Below are 3,416 nucleotides of genomic sequence, written 5' to 3'. Positions count from 1 at the left end.
GTGTCCGTGTGTTGAGCAGTGAGGGATCAGAAGGATTTTTGGCCGGGGAAAGTGTCCGTGTGTTGAGCAGCGAGGGATCGGAGGGATTCTCGGCTGGGGAAGTGTCCGTGTGTTCAGCAGTGAGGGATCGGAGGGATTTTTGGGGGAAGTGTCCATGTGTTCAATAGTGAGGGATCGGAGGGATTTTTGGCCGGGGAAAGTGTCCGTGTGTGGCAATAATGAGGGATCGGAGGGATTCTCGGCTGGGGAAGTGTCCGTGTGTTCAGCAGCGAGGGATCGGAGGGATTTTTGGGGGAAGTGTCCATGTGTTCAATAGTGAGGGATCGGAGCGATTTTTGGGGAAAGTGTCCGTGTGTTGAGCAGCGAGGGATCGGAGGGATTTTTGGCCGGGCAGGGACTGAGCAGAGCCAGCCGGGAGTCACATGGGCCGCTGCGGGCAGGGAATTGTGTAAGAGCCGCAGCGGCACCATTGGAGCAGGCTCTCTGACCTCACAGCCGAGCACACGATTTAAGATCTGCCTCCCAGATGTTGAGCCAGCTGCGGTTCCAGCCCGGAGCGTGTGAGCCGACAATTTCCACAGCTCCCGGGACATGATCGCTCTGCTCCTCTTCTCTGCCCTGCTGTGGGACGAGACAGCGSCGTGGGGCTTCAAGGATGGAGTGCTGCACAATTCCATTTGGTTAGGTAAGAAATCGCTTYATTATCATCAATTTTTCGCTGCGGGATCGCTGCGTTTGTCCGACGAGCACCCAGCGCCGCAAAACMGAGCTGGGCGTTGATATCAGCCAAATCCTGCGCTAAAATTTATTGAAATACCTTTACCTTCACACTTTAAAAAGTGACTGTCACTTTTTACAAGCTGACTGTTTTTACRGTCTCACGGAGCTGCAGGAAAAGGTAATTATAGAGCATTTCATCCGAATGCWTTTTCCTGCAGCAGGAGGTAAAGTGAAAACTGCCTTCATTAAATAACAGTCGCTTTGTTTTGAGGGAAAACGAGCCTGAAAAGAAACATTTGCCAAAGGAATGAATTACTTTCTGCATGAACATAMTTCCCACGCCTGGGGTCCTGCATATGAAACTAAATGATCTGGAAAGAATAGTGAGAATATTTGCTGGGTTTCTGGAAAGAAGTGCAGAAATGAGTGTGTTTGGGCCGTTGGTTTGTTTAGCTTCATTTAACATCATTTAGCAGCAGAGAAGATTTCAAAAGGGCCAAACAAAAATGCTGTGGGAATGGTTTCTTGTACCTCAAGCGGGTTCTGAGAGTTCTTTTGTAGCTCTTTAGAATTATCCAATTCAACAGAGAAGTTGTTCAGRGTACAAGGATGCCACAATCAAGGCAAATCAATCCAGACAAATCCTCTCAAATCCTCCATCCCTGTAGAACTCTGCGTGTTTTCCTGAGGATTTCCAGGAATCCCTGGAGCTGGCTGTGCTCAGGTGGCTCCAGCCCCTGGCAGAGGAGCCCAGCAAAGCAAATGAGGCACCAGAATGCTCCGTTTGGTGTTTTCCATGTGACTGCACATTTTTAATGATTTCTCTTCCTCCCCAACCTTGGGACATGCCCGCGGCTCCTGAGGATGCTCAGGTGGGGAGAGCTCCCAGCAAGAGCAGCTTGGCAGCTCTGGGCTCTGCCTCCAGCAGCTGCTGCTCAAAAATTTGGGATAACGATGCTCATTTGAGCAGTTTCACSAATTGGAGTCAAATGGGAGAAAAATATTTTAAATTCTTTAAAATGGAGTGACTGCACACTAATTGGGATGCGTAATAAAATTCTGGTTGGCTACACCTYTGAGCATTTAGCATGAGAGTAAATAAAAATAAATCAGGGGGTAAAAAAACCACGATGGCTTTCTCTAAATAAACAAACCAAAATAAAAATGCACCATCTTGAGGGAGTGCAGCAATAACGGTATTGAAATGATCCTCAGTGTGCAGTTAATTGAATTCCCAGTGGAATTCAGTGGAAATGAGGGTAAAACTGGCAAATTCACAGACATCCAGCTCATGTTTCTTTGTGTTTATAATAAAACAACTTGAATTGAAAAAGAAGTCACTCCAATCTCAGCCTCACTGTGCTCCAGCATCCAAAGCAGGATCCTTCCCTGGGATAAAACCTAGAGATGCACAGTAACATCAGAGCTTTGCTTATCTCCTCTGATAAAACACCAAATTCAAAAATGGAGGAAAATCCCTTCCCTCCACAAACCTTTAGCATATAAATAAATAAATAAATAAATATAAAATCTTGAATTACTGTCTCTCTGGAAACCCTTGTAGCTTTTACCTTTTTCCTTGTCACAAAACCTCTGTGGTTTCTCAGCTGGTGCTGCTGCCTCTGTCACCCCCTGGGAATGGATTCCTGGTGGAATTTTAGTGCTGCTCCTTTTTGCCACCAGTACATGACCAGGAGTTTATTGTCAACTGAGGTTGGGCCCAGTCTTGCCCAGATTTGCTCACAGGGTTATTTCAGTGCCASTTCTTAGTGCCACAGGGGAGGTTTTTTCCAGGTTTTCTGCTCAGAATTCCATTCCCATTCCCACCCCRTGTGCCAGGTTTGGGGGATTTAGGGGCTGCACTGACCCCGTTTGATGGAGTTCTTGGTGTGGCAGAGCCCATGCCCGGAGCTCTATGTGGCCACTCTCTGCTTCAAAATGAGATTTTCCTCTTTATTTAGCATTTAGCATTTGTTTCATGCACATTGCAGGTGCTTTAGGCCACATTTCTTGCTGTGCAGGAGAGATTTGGCTCCATTTCCCCACCTCCCCCTGCTGTGGATGAGCTGAGGGTCACTGTCCCTACAGGACCCCGCTCCCTCTGCGCTCCAAGGAGGAATTTTAGGGAATTTGAGCTGGGACAAACCCGTCCTGTCAGCCATGGCACCAGAAAAATCAACATTTCCTGCATGTTTATCCACATGGCCACCAGCTCACCTCCACAAAGAGCAGCTCCTGCRCATTTCCCTGTGAATAGATTACAGAAATGTATCCAGGGATATGTAAATATGCAAATGAAGAGTTAAAAGAGCGCTGTGGAGTTTATCTCCCTGCACAGCCCCACATGGAATTAAGAGGGAGGGGGGAAAAAATTGCCAGGGCAAGATCCCATCAGTWAATGAGGGAATTCTGTGTTGTTAAACACACAAAGCCAGCAGCAAATTGCAGAGCTGGGGGAGCAGATGTGTGTGGTCTGCTTTTCCAAAGGCTGATTTTCCGTGTTGTAGAGGAATTAAAGGGATGAAGGGAGGTGCTGCTGGTGCTTTCAGCACTCCAAACTCTGGGATGAGCTGATCTTCCCAGCAATGTCCTGGAAAATGTGGTGTGGAATTCCCTGTGGAATCCAGGGATCAATAATGGGGATCAATAATGGGGATTTCAGGGATCAATAATGGGGAATCCATGGATTAATAATG

This window comes from Malurus melanocephalus, unplaced genomic scaffold (genome assembly GCF_030028575.1).
Source record: "Malurus melanocephalus ecotype Western Australia unplaced genomic scaffold, MMel_1.1 scaffold_983, whole genome shotgun sequence".
Taxonomy (NCBI): domain Eukaryota; kingdom Metazoa; phylum Chordata; class Aves; order Passeriformes; family Maluridae; genus Malurus; species Malurus melanocephalus.
The sequence above is the reverse complement of the archived record's forward strand: the minus strand, read 5'-3'. Positions refer to the sequence as shown.